Source organism: Pseudorca crassidens, chromosome 9 (genome assembly GCF_039906515.1).
Source record: "Pseudorca crassidens isolate mPseCra1 chromosome 9, mPseCra1.hap1, whole genome shotgun sequence".
NCBI classification, from domain to species: Eukaryota; Metazoa; Chordata; class Mammalia; order Artiodactyla; family Delphinidae; genus Pseudorca; species Pseudorca crassidens.
Window position 1 is genome coordinate 76,996,910 of NC_090304.1, and position 23,606 is coordinate 77,020,515.

General features: G+C 38.4%; 1 pseudogene; it reads right to left on the reverse strand.

Annotated features, from left to right (window-relative positions):
- Window positions 1-244: 244 nt before the first annotated feature.
- LOC137229686 (elongation factor 1-alpha-like) overlaps window positions 245-23,606 on the reverse strand; it is a 54,939-nt pseudogene continuing 31,577 nt past the window's right edge.

The following is a 23,606-nucleotide window of genomic DNA, read 5'->3' on the forward strand; positions in this document are numbered from 1 at the left end:
AATGCAATTTTCATTACTTGGTTTTATTCAGTGACTGTTTTGCATGGGCATAGTTTTTGGCCATGGATATACATTGAAGGGTAAATTAGAATATCTACCCTTAAGAAGCTCTATTTAATAGAGGAGACCAAATACATCAACAAGTATTGTAACAGAGGTATTAACTGCTATATCATAGATAGTTCCAAAGTGCTTTGGGAACACATGGAAAGGTAAAATTAGCTTTCTTTGTAGAGTAGGTGTGGAGGGACCAAGGAAAATACTGTAGGAAAAGATAAGATTTATAAACTGAGCCTTGAAAATTTATAAGAGCTCACAGGTAGTTCAAACAGCGTGATATATATATATATATATATATGTATGTATATATGCACATGCATACATACTGAGGGTCAAAAGCCATGAATAGTTACCTTTTAATGATGCTGTGCACACTATGTAGCTATAAATTTAATTAATTTGATACCATAATTGACATTTCAGGAGAGAATGTGATTTCATTAGGGAAGGCAATGATTTCTTTAATTCACTTTGAAAAAACTTTTAATTTTGAAATATTATAGATTTATAGGAAGTTGCAAAGATAGTACAAAGAGTTTCTGTGTATTCTTCACCCATCTTCTCCCAGTGGTCACATCACACATAATTATAGTACAATATAAAAACCAGGAATTTAATATTGGTATAATGTATGTGTATAGCTCTATGCCATTTTAACACAAGTATAGATTTGTGTAGCCACCACAGCATCAAGATAACAGAACCATTACGTCACCACAAAGACTTCCCTCATGCAACCCCTTTATTATCACATGCACTCGCCCCCTCCAACTATCCCTAACCTCTGAAATCCACTAATCTCTTTTCCATCTTTATAATTTTTTCATCTTGAGAATGTTATATAAGTAGAATCACCTTATGTGACCTTATGAGACTGGCTTTTTTCACTCAGCACAATGCCCTTGAGATCCAACCAAGTTGTTGCGAGTACCTATATTTATTGCTGTATGTTTTTCTCTCAACATTACTCTAGCTGCATTCCTAAAAGTTGATAAGTTGGGTTCTCATTTTCATTAAATTCAATATATATTTTTGTGTCCCTTTAGACTTCTTTCTGAACCCATGGATTATTTTGATTCCAAGTGTTTGTAGGTTTTCCTGTAACCTTTTTGTTACTGATATTGATTTAATGCCATTGTATTCAGAGAACATACTCTGTATGATTCCAATTCTTTTAAAATTTGTTGAGGTATCTTCTATGACTCAGGATAGGGTCTGTTTTGGTAGATGGTCCATGGGTGCTTGAAAAGAATATTTGTTCTTCTGTTGTTGGGTACAGTGTTCAATAAAGGTTCTCTTAGCTCATGTTAGCTGATATCTTTGTTGAGTTCTTCTCTAGTCTTATTGATTTCTATCTAATTGTTCCATCAATTACTGAGGGAGGGGGTTTAAAGTCTCTAACTATAACTGTGACTTGTCTATATCTCCTTTCGTATCTATCAGTTTTTTTAAAAATATTTGAAGTGTAGATGATTTACAGTGTTGTGTTAGTTTCAGGTGTACAGCAAAGTGATTCAGATATATGTATATATGTATATATATACATATATCTATGTATATATATTCTTTTTCAGATTCTTTTCCATTATAAGTGGGGAGGGGCATGCTGGGCAGGAACAGAATGGAGAGGAGGAGAGGACAGGAATAGATCTACAGATTTTCATACTAAGATGAAGGAAGTCAGACAGAGAAAATCAAACATCATATGACATTACTTATATGTGGAGTCTAAAAAAAATGATACAAATGAACTTATTTACAAAACAGAAACAGACTCACAGACATAGAAAACAAACTTATGGTTACCAAAGGGAAAAGTGGGGGTGGGGGGGGGGAATAAATTAGGTGTTTGGGGTTAACAGATACATACGACTATATATAAAATAGATAAATAACAAAGGCCTACTGCATAGCACAGGGAACTATAGTCAATATATTGTAATAACCTGTAACGGAAAATAATCTGAAAAATAATAGATATAGATATAGTTAGATAGATATACAGAGAGAACTGAATCACTTTGCTGCACACCTGAACTAACACAACACTGTAAATCAATTATACTTTAGTTAAAAAAATACATATTAAAGAGAGGGTGGGTGAGAGGGACAGACATGGTAGTGTTGGACTAACCTATTGACACTATGCCATTGTAATATCGTTTTACATTTGAGGGAAACGGGAGAAGGATGGGATAGAGCCCTGCGTAGGAAAATACTTCAAAGCCTATGGGCCTTAAAATAGAACTTTAGTTTCGTAGCATGTTGGGAACTTTAGTTAGCAGTATGTGGGATCTAGTTCCTTGACCAGGTATCCAACCAGACCCCCTACATTGGAAGCCTGAGCCTTAGCCACTGGACCACCAGGGAAGTCCCTCAGGACTAATTCCTAACAAGCACTTCCACCACTGAAGAGTGCCAAGGCCCTTGACTTCCCCAGGCGTTTAGCTGCACCACAAAGCCTGTGGGCCTCCATCTGGGGGGTCGTTCTTGCTGTCTCTGGCCACGTTGCCACGTTCTTCAGGGACACATTCTTCACGTTGAAGCCCACGTTGTCACCGGGCAGGGCCTCAGGCAGGACCTCGTGGTGCATCTCCACAGACTTGACCTCAGTGGTGACATTGCTGGAGGAAAGATGACCACCATGCGGGTTTCAGGAAGCCGATCTCCACACGGCCCACAAGCACAGTGCCGATACCTGTGCAATAGGAGAAGGGCAGGCAGTCACAACAATTCTAGACCCACCCAGTGAGAAATGGCTTCCTGGGAGCTCCCTTGGTTCTTGGCATCAAGGACCAAGGTCACCTGCAGCACTGGTAGGAAGCGCTGAATCCGATGACTGGCTATTTATGCTGTGTATCAGATAAACTGGAAGTGCTGGGGCCTTTGGCACTTTATCCCAGCTCACAAGTCAGGATCTGAACCCTGGCAAATCACACACCGGAGCTCATTCAACTCCATCATTCCTATAGAAGCCCTGTCACCTCACCTCCAATCTTGTACAAGTCTTGCAGAGGCAGCCTCAGGGGCTTGTTGACCGGGCAAGTGGGAGGGAGGATGGAGTCCAGAGCTTCCAGCAGAGTCACCCTCGTGGCGCTGCCCTCCTTTTGCTCAACCTTCCAGCCCTTGAATCAAGGCATATGTGGGGATGGGGATGCAGAGCAAAGAGAGGTGAGTCTGGGGCGTGGCTACCTGGGCTCCCACCCCAGGACCAGGACCAGGACCCGCGCCAGCTGCCCACCCGCCCGGCCGCCCGCAGACCCAGCCTGCACTCACGTTGGTGCTGGGCTGCAGCATGTCGCTGTGCCAGCCCTAGATGGTCACAAAGACCGCTGAGGCCGATCTTCTTGGTGTAGGCACTCACTTCCTTCGTGATCTCCTGGAAGTGCGCGGAGCTGTAGGCGGGCTCGGTGGAGTCCATCTTGTTGTCGGGCACGATCAGCTGCTTCACGCCCAAGGTGAAGGCCAGCAGCCCATGCTTGAGGGTCTGCCCTTGCTTGGAGATGCCCGCCTAGAACTCGCCCAAGCAGCTGGCCACGATGAACACTGCGCAGTCAGCCTGCAGGACACAGACATCACGGGGTCAAGGGGTTAGTTAGAGGAGGGAGCGCCGGACCGGCTGGGAAGACGCTAGAGCTTCGGGCAGCCCCAGGCCCCTTGGTAAAGCTCCGGGAACCTATACAATGGCATGAGACCCTCTCCAGAAGTGGACAAATTCGTGGGTCCCTTGGTTGCTGCTGTGCACAGAGGTCCCACCTTCCAGTTAAACTCTCACCCAGTACCACACATGAGGTTTTAGCTCCTTCCTCCCGGACCCCAAGTGACCTACTTGTCTGGGTGTCAGAAAACCTGGTCCCTGCCCCAGCCTGAAAGGGGGACGGTGTCTGAGACTCCTCATTAGAGTCTGTCCTCCTCCAGTTCTTTCAGAATTGATGGTTGGTATGGGGTGAGGAAAACCTTCTAAGGCTTATGATACTGACCTTCCCCAAGTCCCAGAAATAAAGCCTAAGTTTCCTCCCCTTCCGAACCTCTCCTCCCTCCCTCCACCGCCCCTCCCCCCCATAGGGAAGCCCCTGGGAACATGGGCTACTTTACCTGGGTGGTGCCCGTGATCATGTTCTTGATGAAGTCCCTGTGGTCTGGGGCATCAATGATGGTGATGTAGTACTTGCTGGTCTCAGAATTCCACAGGGAGATGTCGATGGCGTTGCCACTGCTCTCTCTCTGCCTTCTCTGCCTTCAGTTTGTCCCGCACCCAGGTGTACTTGAAGGAGCACTTGCCCGTCTACAGAGGGATGGCAGTGAGTAGAGCATCATCGACGGTGAGCAGAGGGGTCTAGCCTGGCGACTTCAGCGGTGCCTTAGACCCAACAGCGCACCCTGCTGTCCATGCTCTGCCACCAGACCCACCCAGGAGCTGGACATCCTTCCTCCAGCTCCCCGCCAGTCCTAGACACAGACACCGCGGGTGCATTACCTCCACTGCCTCCTGCTCAAACTTCTCGATGGTCCTCTTGTCGATCCCTCCACACTTGTAGATGAGATACCCGGCGGTGGTGGTGAAGTTGCCAGAGTCCACGTGGTTGATGATAGTGATATGGGTCTTCTCTTCGCCCATGGTGGCGGGTTCCTTCCTTCAGTCACTGTTAGACTGGAGCACAGGGTGGGTGAGGCCAAAGCATTCCAGGCAGACCCCTGTGTCTCCTCTCCTCCCCTCCACCTTGTTCCTGCCAAGCACCCCCCTCCCCACTTCATGGCCTAGCCCAGAGCCTAGGACATGTCAACTAGGGTAGTGTCAACTGAAAAGTAAAACCAACTTGCCAGGCTCACACCCCGGTAAGAGTCAGGGTCCCAGGGGCATAGCTGGTACTTCCAAGTACATAGTCCTGGCCCATCCATCTTTCTCCTGTGTGGGCCTTCCCCAGAACATGTGGGGGCTTAGCCATCCCCCATTCCTCCCATCCCCCCACCCCACCCCCACTCCTGACCCACTTTCTGCACAAGAAGCCCTGACATTCCATACTTTCAGCTTTTCCCCTGCCCCCTGCAAGTCCCTACCTCCAGGGAAGAACGAATGAAGTTGACCCAGCAAGAACTGAAGCAGTTGTGATGATAGTTAACATCAAGATGTCTTGCTTCCTGCTTTTATAAACCTAGCACTGGACCCTCCTTCTGGCTCCACCCACATCTAACGCCCAGAGCCAAAACTAATTTAGGAAATACCATTCTCTACCCTCAAGCCCAATTTCACAGACTTCTTCCTTGACAGATTGGATATTTGGATGAAGAGAGGGTGGGTGACCAATGTTGACAGCAGCACTATTTACAATAGCCAAGGATATGGAAGCAACCTAAACAGATGAATGGATAAAGAAGATGTGAGATGTATATAGTGATATATATAGAGAGAGAGAGAGAAAGAGAGAGAGAGAGAGAGAGAGAGAGATTGAGATCTACACAATGGACTATTACTCAACCATAAAAAAGAATGATATAATCTCATTGGCAGCAACATGGATGGACCTAGAGATTATCATACTAATTAAAGTAAGGAAGACAGAGTAGGACAAAAATCATATGATATCACTTGTACACGGAATCTAAAAAGGTGATACAAATGAGCATATTCACAAAACAGAAACAGACTCACAGACATAGAAAACAAACTTATGGCTTCCAAAAGGGAAAGGGGATGGGGAGGAAGGGATAAATTAGGAGTTTGTGATTAAGAGATACACCCTATTGTATATAAAATAGATAAACAACAAGTATTTACTGCATAGCACAGAGAATTAAAGTCAATATCTTGTAATAACTTACAATGGAAAAGAATCTGAAAAAGAATCACTTTGCTGCACACCTGAAACTAACACAACACTGTAAATCACCTATACTTCAATTTTTTAAAAAAACACCTGATAGATATGAAAGGAGATATAGACAAGTCACAGTTATAGTTAGAGACTTTAAATCCCCTCCCTCAGTAATTGATGGAACAATTAGACAGAAATCAACAAGACTAGAGAAGAACTCAACAAAGATATCAGCTAACATGAGCTAAGAGAACCTTTATTGAACACTGTACCCAACAACAGAAGAACAAATATTCTTTTCAAGCACCCATGGACCATCTACCAAAACAGACCCTATCCTGAGTCATAGAAGATACCTCAACAAATTTTAAAAGAATTGGAATCATACAGAGTATGTTCTCTGAATACAATGGAATTAAATCAATATCAGTAACAAAAAGGTTACAGGAAAACCTACAAACACTTGGAATCAAAATAATCCATGGGTTCAGAAAGAAGTCTAAAGGGACACAAAAATATATATTGAATTTAATGAAAATGAGAACCCAACTTATCAACTTTTAGGAATGCAGCTAGAGTAATGTTGAGAGAAAAACATACAGCAATAAATATAGGTACTCGCAACAACTTGGTTGGATCTCAAGGGCATTGTGCTGAGTGAAAAAAGCCAGTCTCATAAGGTCACATAAGGTGATTCTACTTATATAACATTCTCAAGATGAAAAAATTATAAAGATGGAAAAGAGATTAGTGGATTTCAGAGGTTAGGGATAGTTGGAGGGGGCGAGTGCATGTGATAATAAAGGGTTTGCATGAGGGAAGTCTTTGTGGTGACGTAATGGTTCTGTTATCTTGATGCTGTGGTGGCTACACAAATCTATACTTGTGTTAAAATGGCATAGAGCTATACACATACATTATACCAATATTAAATTCCTGGTTTTTATATTGTACTATAATTATGTGTGATGTGACCACTGGGAGAAGATGGGTGAAGAATACACAGAAACTCTTTGTACTATCTTTGCAACTTCCTATAAATCTATAATATTTCAAAATTAAAAGTTTTTTCAAAGTGAATTAAAGAAATCATTGCCTTCCCTAATGAAATCACATTCTCTCCTGAAATGTCAATTATGGTATCAAATTAATTAAATTTATAGCTACATAGTGTGCACAGCATCATTAAAAGGTAACTATTCATGGCTTTTGACCCTCAGTATGTATGCATGTGCATATATACATACATATATATATATATATATATTTATATATATATATATATATATATCACGCTGTTTGAACTACCTGTGAGCTCTTATAAATTTTCAAGGCTCAGTTTATAAATCTTATCTTTTCCTACAGTATTTTCCTTGGTCCCTCCACACCTACTCTACAAAATAATTTTACGTTTCCATGTGTTCCCAAAGCACTTTGGAACTATCTATGATATAGCAGTTAATACCTCTGTTACAATACTTGTTGATGTATTTGGTCTCCTCTATTAAATAGAGCTTCTTAAGGGTAGATATTCTAATTTACCCTTCAATGTATATCCATGGCCAAAAACTATGCCCATGCAAAACAGTCACTGAATAAAACCAAGTAATGAAAATTGCATGTAATAAGTTACAGAAAAGGATAAACTATGAAACTATTCTATAATCTTTCATTCTAAAAGTCCAAGCGAAGTCTTGAAGGGAAAAAAAAAAGACTTTGATTTTGGATAATAATAGACATTAACTATTATCTCTCATTTAAATATATTTTAGTACTTTGATATCAAAAATACTAAAATTTTAAGTAAACTTTATTTTAAATTTTAAGTAAAGAACGTTCCTTCAAACTCCACTGCCAGGATAGCTAAATACACCTCTATCATACTGAGTCTCCTGTGGATACCAACTATAAACTCAGTGCAAAAACAAAACAAAATAAAACAAGTAAACAGACAAAAATGTACCTGAAATTATTGGAGAGTGACCAAAAGGAAGAGGGAAATCAGCACTTGGACAAAGGCAAAGGAAACTACCATGGTGAGTTTCCTGTTTTTATGACTTTTAACCTGAGAGTGCAGGTAGTCAGTGCCTAGTGGTGTTACTAAAAGTATTTATTAAAACCCATAGATAGTCCTTGTAGACTGAAGAACTAGAAGAAAGAATTTAAGAGACTACAGCAACTGGATAGCAAAGGGGGAATTCTGGAAAAGAGAGATAAATAGAGAGGACCCTCAGCTTCTCTATATAACTGTGCCCAAATCTCTGGTAGCCCCTGAACCATGCAACCAGAAGCCACCTAGCTAAGGATAAGGGAGTGTAATTTAAATTGGAGCTTCCACCCGAGAGAATGAGTTTTCAGTTTGAGTCCAAACAAGTTTATTGTCTGTCTAGACAAACAAACAAGCATCCAAGAAACAAAAAATAAACATTCCTCATAAAAAAGTAACAGAATTTGGAGCCACCACACATAATATTCAGAATGCCTAGAATATAATGCCAAATCACTTTGCAAACAAAGAACCAAGAAAATATCAACAATTCTCAATAGAAAAGACAATCAACAGAAATTAATCCCAAGATAACCTCTGTGTTAGAATTAGTAGACAAAGATTTTATGCTTGCTGTTATAACTCTGCTCAGTGAAGTAAGGGAAAACATGCTTGTGATGAATAAGAAGATAGGAAATATCAGCAAAGAAATAGAAACTATAAAATAAAATCAAGTTTTTCATTCTAAAATGAAAAAACATGAAATGTGAAAAATAAATCAGTAGATGGGCTGAAAGCAGAATGAATACATAGCAGAAAGGATCAGTGAACTTAAAGATAGATCAGTGAAATCATCCAATCTGAGTAACAGAGGGAAAAAAGAATGAAACCAAATGATCAGGATTTATAGGAATATAACAAAGGATTTAACATATGTGTAATTGACGTCCCGGAAGGAGAGGAGAGAATATGGCAGAAAAAAATATTTGAAGAAATAATAGATTTAAAATTCTCAAATTTTGTAAATGATACATTTATGGATTCAAAAAGCTCAGTGAACCCCAAGTAGAATAAGTGCAATGAAAACCATATGCTTAGGCACATCATAGTCACACTGTTAAAAAAAAAATTAATCAAAAGTAAAAATACCATGAAAGCATCTAGAGAAAAATTATACATTACATTTAGGGGACAACAATTTGAATGTCTACTAATTTCTCATCAGAAATAATGGAGGCCAAAAGACAGTAGAACAAGACTGTTAAGTGCTGTAAAATTCCCTGAAAACATTGTTTCTTATAGTTAGCCAAGGAAAACCATATAACACATATATGAAAATAGTGTTTTTTTCATTTCTTTTCACAAATTTTCAAGTCTCACATCACAGAACTCCAAGTGAAAATTTGGTACAATCTTAGGGGCAAAGGCATTTCAGTAGCATGTCTCCATATCAATTAAAACTGCCTAAGCTATAGATCTAAATATCGTGTGTCCTTGTTATTGTTAACAATCTAAAGTTTAATATTCACATAAGACTCCAACAAAGATGCCAGGTTACTTCTACATGTTCTTCATTGAATTTTCCAGTACTTGAACTACCATAACTATACTAAGCATTTCCTACCTTCAAGTTCTTGTATCTTTCCTCTCCCTTTACTCCTGGTACTTGATCTCATTCTGACATCAAAATTGAAGATTTTTGAAGGAGAACAAAATTGAAGAAAGAAATATTGATTTATTTAGCTTTATCCACTTATTCATTCTATTATTTAATAAACATTTGCAATAAATTCCAGATGGATGAAGGAAACTGCTAAGAGAGCTATTAGAAATAAGAGATGTGATAGGGGAGTACATTCCCAGGAGAGTTATTGGAAAGAGTGAAGATTCAGCGAGAAGAATGAACCTGGTGTGTCTAAGGAATAGACACAGCCATTTGGCTGGCAAAGTGTGAATAAGGGGAGAGATCAGGGCTGAGAAGTAAACAGAGGCCTGGAAGGCCATGATAAAGGGTTGGGTTTTATTCTAAATGTGATGGTAAGCCTTGGGTTTTAGGCTGAGATTAGTAACATGTCTAAGCATTTTTTTAAATTCTGCCAGCTGCTCTGCTGAGAGTAGACTGAAGAGGGTCCAAGAGTCAAGGCAGAATACCCATTAGGAGGTGCTGAACACTTCTGGAGGTTAGGGTGTTGTGGTCCACTCTGGTAGTGGTTAATATTGACAGGACTCAGTAATGGGCTGCAAGTGATAAATGAGAAAAAGAGGGGGACTCCACAAGGGCCCCTAGATTTTGGCTTGAAAATCTGCATGGGTGGTAGTGGAGTGACATTAACAGATATGGAGGGGAAACAGGGTGGTGTAAGGTGTAAGGGAGGGATTTTTAAAAAGAAAAAAGAATGAAGAAATGTGATGAGGAATAGAGAGTTTATAAGAGATGCCCTTGCTGGTAGCTTAGATTGAAAAATATTGTCATAAGGGTGTAGTTTTTGTAGATTAGAGGAATGGATATGATCACCTGGAGAGTGTGTGTATGTTGAGATTGTGTGGGAAATCAATACTTATAAAGACTGAGAAGAATCATCCAGTTAAGTTAAAGAAAAATTAGAAACAAAAGGAGAGTGCTTCAAAAAGAGAATAGAAAACACCCTGTAATTCTGAACACACTGCAATTTCCAGCTGGTAAGCTTTTTAAAAATTAAAATAAGTAAAGCCTTCTTGAACAAATGGCTGAATCCCAGTCTCAGACAAGGTATATACAATATGGATCTGGAAAGTTTGTCATACTGGAAAGCAAAAGAGCTATCGGTGATTACTGAGGTTGTACCAGCAGGATAAGGGTCCAGTTTGAAGTATTTCCTACTGGCCAAAATTGAGAAAATTTGAGTATCAAAAAGAATGATAATTTAATGGATAAAAACATAATAAAATATTTTTAAATCCCTGAGTTCAGGATCACACTAAAAACAACCTCAGTGCTCACTTTTGGAGGATGATAGAGAACCAACTAATTATTCCGTACACTGGCAAATAAAAGGAAAGGATCAAGGCTCAAGACATTGAAAGAGGTCACCAGATTATCTGCTGAGAGTATTGAGGAGATATGGTGGAAATGTTAGGTAATTTAAAAAATGGGTTTTGGGAATATGAGAAATGTGAAAGAGAGCTTAGCTGGGAAAAATAGGACAATACATGGGGTTGAATACCTTTATTCAGAAAAGGTTTTAGTTACTTTGAGGCACTCAATAGCCATATATGGGAGCTGACCAAACATGTAATGGTATTTTGCAGGACAAGTGCACCAGAGAAAGGAAAGAAAGCAAGGACTTTTCAATGGAATAGGAAGTTGAAGATTTCTCCCCTCTCTTTATTTTCCTGATCTTGACATCCTTTTTTGACATCCAGTTAGGTAGCTATGACCTTCATTTTTCTGCACAGTCTATATTCCATCTTTATTCACATACTTGTTGATTTTCTATTAATGTGCAGTAAATAGTTGTTTATTTTTGTGGTGTATACATCTAAAGGATTGACAAGTGTATAGAGTCATGTATTTACCACCACAGTTCCATATGGAAGAGTTCTAAACCCCAACCCCAAATTCCCCTGTGCTACTCCTTTAAAGACAACTCTTCTGCCCACCCCATGGCTCCAGGCATCATTTACTTGTTTTCCTCCCTATAGTTTTTCTTTTGCAGAATGTCATATAATTGGAATCATACACCATGTAGCCTTTCAGGTCTGAGTTCTTTCATTTGGCAAAGTGCATCTCAGATTCATCCATGTTTACGCACGAATCTAAAGTCCATTCTTCTTATTGCTGCACAGTGTTCCATCGTGTGGATGTACCTTAGTTTGTTTTTCTAAGCACTTGTGGAATGATAGCTACTGTTTTCCATTTTTTAACTATTATAAGCAAAGCTGCTGTAAATATTCATGTATAGGTTTTTGTGTGGGTCATACAGTACGTACATGTTTAACTTTATAAGGAGCTGAAGTACAGCTTTCCAAAATGGTTATGCTGTCTTACATTGTCACCAGCAATGTATGAGAGCTCCAAATGATCCACCTCCATGTGAATGCTTGATGTTTTTAACTTTTTAAATTTAAGATCTACTTTAGGTAAGTTCCACTATCTTATTTTTAGTTTGATTAGCATTTTCCTAATAATTAGTTTTGTTGAGCATATTTTTCAAATTTTTTAATTGAAGTATAGTTGATTTACAATTTTATGTTAATTTCAGGTGTATAACATAATGGATCAATATTTTATAGGTTATACTCCATTTAAAATTATTATAAAATACTGGCTATATTCTCTGTGCTGTACATTACATCCTTGTATCTTATTGATTTTATATCTAGTAGTTTGTACCTCTTAATCACCTTCCTCAATCCTGGGCTTCCCCCAACCCCTCTTCCCACTGGTAAACACTAGTTTGTTCTCTGTATCCAGGAGTCTGTTTCTGTTTTGTTGTATTTGTCCATTTGCTTTATTTTTTAGGTTTCACATATAAGTAGAAACATGAAGTATTTGTCTTTCTCTGTCCAACTTACTTCACTAAGCATAATACCCTCCAGGTCCATCTATGTTGTTGCAAACAGCAAAAATTCATTCTTTTTATGGCTGAATAATTTTCCATTGTACATATATATATATATATATATATATATATATATCCCATTTGTTTTCATTTGCATGAAATATCTTTTTCCATTACCTCACTTTCAGTATGCGTGAGTCTTTAGCTCTGAAGTGAGTCTCTTATAAGCAGCATATAGATGGGTCTTGGGTCTTGTTTTTTCTATCCAATCAGCCACCCTATGTCTTTTGATTGGAGCATGTAGTCCATTGACATTTAAAGTCATTATTGATAGGAATGTACTTAGTACCATTTTGTTATTTGTTTTATGGTTGTTTTTATAGTTCTCTGTCCTTTTCTTCTTTTGTTCATTTCTTTCCTTGTGGTTTGGTGATTTTCTTTAGTGGTATGCTTGTGCTCCTTTCTCTCTAGTTTCTGTGTGTCTTTTGTAGGTTTTTGATTTGTGTTTACCATGGGTTCATATATGTTGACCTATAACTATATCTACTTGTTTTAAACTGGAGGTCATTTAAGTTCAAACACACTCTAAAAGATCTACATTTTTACTCCTCTCCCCACATTTTGTGTTTTTGATGTCATATTTTACATCTTCAAGCCTATCCCTTAACAGTTCATTGTAGTTATAGTTGATTTTATTATTTTTGTCTTTTAACCTTTGTACTAGCTTATTTAAGTGGTTGAACCACTTCCTTTACCATATACTTGCCCTTACTTGTGGGATTTTTCCCTTCCTATAATTTCTTATTTCTTGTTGTAGCCTTTTCTTTTCCACTCAGAGAAGACTCAAGATGGGTTTAGTATTGATGAACTCTTGTAGTTTTTACTTGTCTGAGAAGCTCATTATGTCTCCTTCAATTCTGAATGATGATCTTGCTGGGTAGAGTATCCTAGGTTGCAGGTTCTTCCTTTCAGCTCTTTGAATATATCATGCCACTCCCTTCTGGTTTACAAAGTTTTCGTTGAAAAATCAGTTGATAGCCTTATGGGGGTTCCCTTGCATGTGACTCTTTGTTTTTATCTTGCTGCCTTTAAAAGTCTTTATCTTTATCATTATCTTTATCTTTATCTTGCTGTGGGTTTCTTTGGGTTCATCTTGTTTGGGATTCTCTTTGCTTCCTGTACCTTGATATCTGTTTCCTTCTTCAGGTTTAGGAAGTTTTCAACCATAATTTCATCAAATACATTTCCTGCCCCTTTCTTTCTCTCTTCTTCTGGAACCCTTATAATACAAATGTTAGTATGTTTGATGTTGTCCCAGAGGTCCCTTAAATGATCCTCTTTTTTTGTTTGTTTGTTTTTTTGTTTTTCTTTTGCTATTCTGATTGGGTGATTTTCACTATTCTGTCTTCCAGATTGCTTAAGTGTTCTGTATCACCTAATCTGTTAATTCCTTCTACTGTATTTTTCCATTCCATTATTACATCCTTCAGCTCTATTTTGTTCTTTTTTATATTTTCTAGTTCTCTTTTGAAATTATCATTTGTTCATCTACTGTTTTCCCAAAGTCATTTCTCATTTCACATTCTTATTATTATTGCTTTCAACTCTTTATCAGGTAAACTATTTATCTTTTTCATTAGGGTTTTTTTTCTTGTTCTTTCATTTGAAACATATACTTCTGTCTTCTCATTTTGTTTAACTTTCTCTGTCTCTACAAAATTGGGTGAAACAGTTATCTATCCCAGTCTCTGAAGGCAAATCCTTGTGTGGGAGCATCCCTTTGCAGTCTATGTGTGCCCAGTGGCTTTGGTGGGAGATCTGGATCTGAAATGAGCACAGGCTGTGCCTTCCCCTTGGGTGATCTGGCACCCACCACCTTGCTGGGAGGTAGGGCTGGATTCAGAGGGGCTGAAGCCAAAGCCAGGTGTGAGCCTGGGCTTCTTCTAGGCTCAATGGCAGTCACTGGCCTATTGGGGGTGGGGTCAGGGCCCAAGGGGCTAGAGCAGGAGCCCTGAGGAAGTTGGGCTTCTCCCAGATGTAATAGCCATCTCTATGATGATTGAGGGTATGGCTGGGGCCTGAGGTCTTGGGGCTGCACTTTTGCACTGGTTTTACTTTTTCCCAGGTATGCCACCTTGATTAGAGATTGGGTCGGGACTGAAGGGGTTGGAGTCATATTACTCAGCTGTTTCCACATGTTCCCAAGTCTGCACACAGATGCACACACCTGCAGTGGCAACCTCTACCCTGGAGCTGGTTCCACTCCCTCCCAAGTCTGTACACAGACTCCTGCTCTGGCAATATCTGCCTCTGCCCTGGTCAGAGGCAGGGTCAGGGCCCAGACCAGTTCTGTTCCCTCCAAGTGTGCACACTCTCCTTGGCAGTGGCTGCCTCCACCTTAGTGGGGATCAGTGCCGGAGAGGAGAGGCAGGAGCAGGAACCCAGTGTGGGCTGGAGGGCATACTGGGTGATCCTGGCAAGCAGGCCAGAACACCAGGCAGTTTTCAATCTGTAGTCTCCACAGTGTTCCCAGGAGTAAGCAAGACTGTGTGCACACTCTCCAAGAACAGATTCTGGGTTCCTTACAGCTCTCTCGTAAGCCCCTCTGGTTCTCAAACCAACAAAGGGGCTTGTCTTCCTGGTGTCAGACTCCAGGGCTGGCATGCCTAATGTGTGGCTTGAACCCCACGCTCCCCAGGGAGGATCCATGAGCCTGTGATATCACCCGCCTCTTCTGGGTCACCCACTAGGGATGCAGGTCCCATCTAGATCACTTTTCCTGTCCTCCTACCAAACCCAATGTGATTCTTTCTTTACAGCCTTGGTTGTAGAGGAGCCAGTCTGCTAGTCTTCAGGTCAATTTCAGCAAGAGTTTCTCTATGTGTAGTTATAGTTTTGATGTGTTCATGAGGGAGGTAAGCTCAAAGTCCTCCTACTTCACTCAAGCTCACTCTTCCTATGACTTAGCCACATCCTTTTAGACTGTTCCAGACCCTTGCTCCCTTTTTTAGTCCCTCACTCACTTGCATCTTCAAGCCAGCTTACTCCTATGGTGCTTATCTCTGGGTTTATAACTGTGTACCAGTTCTTCTTCTTTCTGCTCCCCCTGAAAGTGATTATTTTCCAGAAGTCTGTTCTTGAATCTCTTTTAATATCTATATGTCAGTGAAATCATTCTAAGGTAGGCATTCTCAAAATGTGGTCCCCAGACCAGCAGCATAAGCATTTGCCTTGTTAGAATGGTAATTTGCCTGGCCCCATGGTCTACTGCATCAGAATCCTTAAGGGTGAGGCCCAGCAATCTGTGGTTTAACAAGCCCTCCAGGTAATTCTGATGCATGTTAAAGTTTGAGACCCACTGCTCTAAAGTATAGGGCACAGACCATCTGCATCAAAATCCTTGGGGTGCTAGTGGAATATATGGATTTCTTTGTCCCATCCTAAGCCCACTGAATCAGAATCTCTGTGGTCAGAATCACCAACTCCAAGATATTCTTATTCCCACTAAAGTCTGAAAATCTGTACTCTATACTCTCTCTCTCAGAGATCTACTAATAAGGCTTCAATTATAATTTCTGCACAAATAGTACCTCAACATATACCGCTAGGCTTTATTTTCAATTTCCTATCAGACATGTCCACAAATAACTTTTGCTACCACCTCAAAGTTATATATTCTAATACTATAATCATTGATCCTCTTTTCCCTCCCTCAAATGGCTTCTGACTTTATTTCTGCTCCCAATCATTCTGGCCTGAATCTCATTAACCAGGAGTTATATTTGTCACATATAACTCCCTTGATCACAAATCCAACTGTGATTTCTGCTTAATAACAGAAACAGGTATTTTATTTTCTAAAATACCTTTTGCTTTTCATGAATACTGCTATTACTCTATTTCCTGGCTAGAAATTACATCACATTGTCTTTCAAGAATATTTTCTGTGACGAGAGTAAATATAATGCTAAAATTTTGAGTCACTTGGACCCAATTGGATTTGGGTACAAACTAAGAACTGTTGAGTCCAGGACTGAAACTCAGGTCTTGGCTTTCAAAACTCAGTTCCTTTGTAGTAATTGATGCTCTGAAAAATGTTTAATTTCTGGATAACTGTTCTTCATTCATTATTTGATGTAGAACAGAGTCTGTTATATAACCAATCATTTATCCACGAGATTTAGTAAGTGCAATAGCAACTAGATCTCAGAATATTCTTCCACAAGAAATGTTAGCATATATTATTAGTGGCCAGAGCATCCTTAAATTTGAATATAGTACTGCATGGTGATTAAAGGAAAAAACAGAGTAAATTTCTCCATTGACAAATAGTTTTTGGGTTGGGAGAGAAAAAACCTCATAAAAATATAAGAAAATTAATTCACATGAAGTGTTTTGCAGCATTCATGATGTCTCTTTAGTATTACCACAAAAGCACTTCATATTTTTGAGCAGCTGTTCTTTAGTTATATCTCTTACTACTGTTATAATAATTACATCCTGGGTTTGTTAGAGTCACAAATGTCAGAGTTGAAGAGTACCTGGGAGGTCATCTATTTCCTACTCCACTTTGTATTGATGAAGGAAATTTAGGATAAGAAAGGTAATAGGGTTTGCCCAAAGTTATGCCACTAACTAAGTGGCAGAGCTGAGATTATAAAAACCCAAGTCTCTTGATGGTCAGCTTTCTTTGATCTTCCTTTTTGAGCAGTCAGGAAGTATGACAAACAGAAGATAGAGAGGAAGAGGTCAGCAGGAAAAGCTGTGAGGCAGAACGAAGGACTGGATAATCAGAGCAAGGAAAAAAGGAAATGGTGTCGCTGACATCATCAACTATAAGCATAGAGATTGAGGAGGGCAATACCTAAGTCTTTAACAGCTCTACATTCAATTCCACAAAGTAAATAGGTAAGACAACAAACCCAAGTCACACGGCTTTTTTAAATTGAGAAGCTTTATGTACAATATCTGAACTTCACCCTAAAAAACCCCGTTTCCTCACAGCATGTGATTGTGCGTATTTGACAGCCAGTGATGACTGCCACCAAGCCTCACCTCTGTGCCGTAACCAACATACCAAAATTAGAACAATAATTTGGCCTTCCACAGACAGCCTCAAAGGAGCTATTACAGGTAGTCCAGGAAATAATGTATTTCATGGAATGATTATAATTATAGTGTTCCTTATAAATAATATGTACTTTTTAAAGTCCACAATTATGCCTAGAGTAACAGAGTATAATTGCTAGATATTTTACTTTCCCTGTGTGTACACAGATTTTGTTTTGCAATGTTCTTCAGATTTCCAAATTAGATCCCAAAAGTAACTGTCTTTATCTTTCCTCTCTCTGCTTTTTATCAGCCCCTTCAGTACAGAGACATACAGGAGACCCATTATTCTCTGCCCCTCTCCAGACTGTAAATAGCAAATAGGGTTCAGGTCTTCAGCATTTGTGTATTTAATGCCACACACACACACACACACACACACACCCAACAAATCTATTGCCAAAACTCCAGAAAACCAAAATCTTTTAAGACATTGTATGGGTTCTACACTAACAGAACTGGACATCCTTCTGAAGGCAAGTGTCTGCTGGGATACTGTTACTAGTCCTCTGCTATATGTGCTGCATGATGGTAGACCTAGGGACCAACATTAAACTCACCATTTGTCTTTCCACACTTCATGACTGACTGCCTAGGAAGTAATACTTTTTATTCCATTACTGTGAGGGAACGTTGTGAGGAAAAATTCAGAGGCAGGAAATTTGAAGGACTATTCAGTTTCTCTACTGATCTATACCTACAATTCACCTTCAATTTCGCTACTGAAGTTGGTGGCCTAAAATACAGATCTAATCAACTATGTCACTTCCATGCTCACAAATTTAGTAATTCGCCACTACCTATAGGATAAAGTTCCACCTCCTTACATCATTTTAGGTCCTCCTAACCTATCATAGGTCTTTGTCTTACAAAATCCCTACCAGCTTCCTCACCACACTTTCTCATTCATACCAGCATTCACTCACTCCTTTGCTTCTGCCTACACCTCACACATACTTCCTCTCTTCTTTCCCATTTTCACCTGTGGGAGTCCATAGCTTAAATGCCCTTCTTTCATGAAACTATTCCACCAGTTGGAAATAATCTCATCCTTATGCGTACTCCCAAGCCTTTTCTAAGAGTTTCCTTTCTAATATATGCACCCAAGCCTGTGTGTGCATCCAAGTCTGGGGGCTCCAAAGGGGGAAAATGCAGACTTCAGACTTGTGGGCAAGATGTCCACACACATACAGACCAGGTACCTCATAGTATGGGATGGTGCCAAGAGTAGAAAAAAAAAAACAAACACATAACTTTTTTTTTTAGCTTGAAGGATTTCCTTTAAATATTTAGGCACATAATATATGAGCTTTTTGCCTTGGGCTCCCAAAATGTTAAAGACAGGCAAGAACTGAATTGAGAGTTGTGGAAAAATAGTAAGCTCCTTGCTTCTGCAAGTGTTCAAGCACAGATTAGGCAACCACTAGGCTGAGATTGTTTTCTTTCTTCTTCTGCTTTCTTGAAACTTTTAAAACTATTACATCATGGGGACCTAAAAGGCCAGGTTTGAATCTAGAACTTTCACCCTCCTTTGTGGTCCATGAGAATACAGCAGCAGCAAGCCTGGCCCCTGGCGATGGCTTCCCCTCATTCTCTTGCCCCCTTTGGTGCCAATCCACACTATATATATGTGTTCAATATTGAGAATTTCACATAAACATAAAAAATACTTGTAATTCCATCATCCATAAAGATGTATGTTCACAAATATTTACTGAAATTTCTTTCTCATAGTGCAAAAAGGGAAATAATGAAATATCTATCAATGGAGAGAGATAAATGAAGTATGTTACAGCCATTCAATGGAATATTGTTAAAAATTTAAATATATGTTTGATATAAAAATTTAAATTACATAATTTAAATTTTGGTTAGATGTAATATGCATACTATGATTCCATGTTTATAAAATGCATATTTAGCATTAAAAATAGTCACATTTATTGTGTGTACAATGTGTTCTCATGGTTGTGTTATATTATAGTGATAAGGGCACAGGTTTGGGGATTTATCCGACTTCTTTTTTTTTTTTTTTTCTTTTTATGAGACACGGGCCTCTCACTGTTGTGGCCTCTCCCGTTGTGGAGCACATGCTCCAGACACGCAGGCTCAGCGGCCATGGCTCACAGGCCTAGCTGCTCCACGGCATGTGGGATCTTCCCAGACCGGGGCACGAACCCGTATCCCCTGTATTGGCAGGCAGACTCTCAACCACTGCACCACCAGGGAAGTCCCCCTTATCCGACTTCTTTTGTTCCTCCACTTAACCAGCTCCATAACTTTGCAGGACTCTCCAAGCCCCAGTTTATTCATCTGTAAGGTGAGAATAATCATATTTACCTCATGGAATTTTCTGAATAATTAAGGATATTCTATATATAAAGTGCCTAGCACAGTACCTCTCTCTCACTCCCCCACCCACACACACACACATGTTCACAGTACTTGGGAAAAGACTGACCAAAAGGTCTCACAAATAGTGTTGGTTAAATGGGATTTAACAAATCCTATTTAACAAATAGAGCAGTGGAATTTGGGGCTTATTTTTAGCTTGTTTGTTTATTTTTGTTTAACTATATTTTATGATAAACTATTTTAAATATTTACAGAAGATATGTCTTCAAAATAAAACAAAAATCATTATACAAAGAGACTATTCTGATTATTTAGATGTGAAGCCTTGAATGTTTGAACTAGGGCTGTGGCAGTGAGAGTGGAACATAAGAGTAAAAAGTGAAAGACACATTACTTAGAAGTGAGTGTAAACAGAAGGAAAAAGGATGATTCCAAGAATACTGGAAAATTAAGTAGGGAAAGTGGAGATTGACTTGAAAGCAGTGAAAATGCTAGCTTTGGTTATGAATATATTGCTAGATGGGATGACAGAGAACCAAGGGGAAGCGAATAAGACATGATTTAGCTGAGCATTAGAGATGGTGTCACACTGCAGATAGAGACTCACAAATTTACATATGTATACAGTTTTATATATTTATATGTTATATATATTTTAATATATTACATACAGTATATATATATAAAGAATTATAGTAGAGAACCAAGAGGAAAGCAAATCTGAGTCATGAAACCAACTTTTGAACCTGAGCCCAAAATATTTTATTTAATTTATGTTTTTCCTGTGCAATGTATCTTTGTCCTTATTTATTTTATACAAAGTAGTTTGTATCTCTTAATCCCCTACCCAATCTTGCCCATCTCTCTTTCCTCTCCCCACTGGTAACCACTAGTTTGTTCTCTATGTCATTTGAGTCTGTTTCAGTTTTATTATATTCGTTCATTTGTCTTATTTTATAGATTCCACATATAAATGATAATATAGAGTGTCTTTCTCTGTCTGAATTATTTCACTAAGCATAATAACCTCTATACACATTCACATTGTTGCAAGTAGCAGAATTTCATTTTTATGACTGAGTAATATTCCATTGTGTTGGTGTGTGTATGTGTGTACACCACATCTTCTTTTTGATTACTGTAATTTGTTGTACAGTCTAAAGACAGGGAGTGTGATATTAATACATCCAGCTTTGTTCCTTTTTCTCAAGAATGCTTTGGCTATTTAGGGTCTTTTGTGGTTACCTATAAATTTTAGGAATATTTGTTCTAAACCTGTGAAAAATGTCATTGGTATTTTGATAACGATAGCATTAAATCTGTAGATTGCTTTTGGTAAGATGCACATTTTAACAATATTAATTCTTCCAATCCATGAACACAAATCTCTTTTCATTTATTTGTATCACCTTCAATTTTCTTCATCAATGTTTCACAGTTTTTAGAGTATAGGTCTTTCACCTCCTTGGTTAAGTTTATTCCTAAGTATTTTATTATTTTTGATATAATTTTAAATGGGATTGTTTTCTTGCTTTCTCTTTCTGATAGTTTGTTATTAGTAAATAGAAATACAACAGATTTCTGTATATTAATCTGTATACTACAACTTCATTGAATTCATTTATTAGTTTTAATAGTTTTTTTGGTGGAGACTTTAGGGATTTCCATACGTAATATCATGTCATCTGCAAATAGTGACAGTTTTACTTCTTCCTTCCCCATTGGATGCCTTTTATATATTTTTTCTTGTCTGATTGCTGTGACTAGTACTTTCAATACTATGCTAAATAAAAGTGGTGAGAGTGAGCATTCTTGTCTTGTTCCTGATTTTAGAGAAAGGCTTTCAGCTTTCCACCATTGAGTATGATGATAGCTGTGGGTTTGTCACAAATGGCCTTTCCTATATTGAAATATATCCCTCATACCAACTTTGATGAGATTTTTCACCATGAATCAATGTTGAATTTTGTCAAATGTTTTTTCTACAGCTATTGAGATGATCATGTGATTTTCATCCTTCCTTTTGTTAGTGTGGTGATTGATTTCTGCATGTTGAACCATCCTTGCATCCTGGAATAAATCCCACTTGATCATGGTGTATGATCCTTTTTATATATTGTTGAATTTGATTTGCTAATATCTTATTGAGAATTTGTGCATTTATATTCATCAGAGATATTGGCCTATAATTTCCTTTTATGGAGTGTCTGTGTCTGGTTTTTTTATCAGGGTAATGGTGGTCTCATAGGATGAATTTGGGTGTTCCCTCCTCTATAATTTTTTGGTATATTTTGAAAAGGATAGGTACTAACTTTCCTCAAATTTTTGGTAGCATTCCCCTTGGAAGATGTCCAGTCCTGAACTTTTATTTGCTGATAGTTTTTTTTTTTAATTGCAAATTCAATTTCACTACTAGTAATTGGTCTGTTCAGATTGCCTATTTCTTGCTGATTCAGTCTTGGAAAGTTGTATGCTCCTAGAAATTTGTCAATTTCTTATAGGTTGTCCAATTTGTTGGCATATAACTGTTCATAATATTCTCATGATTTTTTGTATCTCTGTAATATCTGTTGTTATTTCTCCTCTTTCTTTTCTTATTTTGCTCATTTGCAACCTCTTTTTTCTTGATGAACATGGCAAAAGCTTTATCAATTTTGTTTATCTTTTCAAAAAACCTGCTCTTGGTTTCATTGATGTTTTCTATCTTGTTTTTTTGTCTTTATTTATTTCCACTCTATTATTTCCTTCCTTCTGCTGACTTTGGGCTTTTTTTGTTCTTTTTCTAATTCCTTTAGACAGAAGTTTAGGTTGTTTATTTGAGACTTTTCTTGTTTCTTGAGGTACGCCTGTATCATGATAAAATTCTCTCTTAGAACTATTTTGCAGCATCCCATAGCTTTTAGAAGATTCTGTTTTTATTTTCATTTCTTGCTAGGTATTTTCTGATTCCCTCTTTGATTTCTTATTAATCCATTGATTTTTTAGTAACATGTTTTTAGTCTCCAATGTGTTGGTGTTTTTTCCACTTTTGTTTCTGTAATTGATTTTTAGTTTCATACCATTTGGTTGGAAAAGATGCTTGATATAATTTCTATTGTCTTAAATTTGTTGAGACTTGCTTTTTGGCCCAGGCTGTGATCTACTCTGGAGAATGTTCCATGTGCAACTTGAAAAAAATATGTATTCTGCTGTTTTGGGATGGAAAGTCCTGTAGATATCTATTAAGTCCAACTGCTCTAATGTGTCACTTAAGACCACTGTTTCCTTATTGATTTTTCTGCCTTGGGGATTTGTCCATTGATTTAAGTGAGGAATTAAAGTCCCCTACTATTATTGTACTACTGTCAATTTATCCCTTTATGTCTGTTAATATTTGCCTTATATATTTAGGTGCTGCTGTATTAGGCACATATATGTTAATGAGTGTTTTATCCCTTTCTTGTACTGATCCCTTTATTATTATATACTGTCCTTCTTTGTCTTTTGTTATAGACTTTGTTTTACAGTCTATTTTGTCTGTGAATATTGCTATCCCCACTTTCTTGTCATTTCCATTTGCATGAAATCTCTCCTCACTTTCAGCATGTGCGTGTGTTTTTAGCTCTGAAGTGAGTCTCTTGTATGCAGTATATAGATGGGTCTTTTTTTTTTAATTCAACCACTCTATGTCTTTTGATGGAGCATTTAGTCCATTGACATTTAAAGTGATTATTGATAGGTATTGCTATTTTGTTACGTATT